Genomic DNA, 463 nt, shown 5'->3' with positions numbered 1-463 from the left:
CGCACGATCGCGCCCCGCTGCTTTCCGCACCCGTCGTATGCGCTGCGCTTTGACAGGTTTTCGTACAACAACGTACTTTCTATCACATCTGCAGTGATTTGGACTGTCAGAGAATGACCTTTTGCGCGCCAAGAAGCTCGCGCAGCAGCGCCGCGCGCCGTCAGTCCAATCAACAACGACCATGTCGACAGCCGTCGACGTGGTGCCCGAAATGCTCTGCACCATCGCTCAGGGCTGTGGCCATCACCTCCACCTGCTCGACGACCAATTCATCGACATGACGCGTCTCGTCCTCATCATCAAGCTGCTCACGTCCATCGCCATTCTAACACCACATAAACATCGATGCATTGAATATTCAGCTATCAATATTTCAATTCGAATAAACATAGCAACAGTTCGCTGGAAAGCGTCGGCATGACCGCCTCGGAGGTAGCGGCGGAAGGTAGTAATGAGGCGCACG

Source organism: Saprolegnia diclina, assembly GCF_000281045.1.
Source record: "Saprolegnia diclina VS20 unplaced genomic scaffold supercont1.65, whole genome shotgun sequence".
NCBI lineage: Eukaryota > Oomycota > Saprolegniomycetes > Saprolegniales > Saprolegniaceae > Saprolegnia > Saprolegnia diclina.
This window is presented reverse-complemented; position numbering follows the sequence as displayed.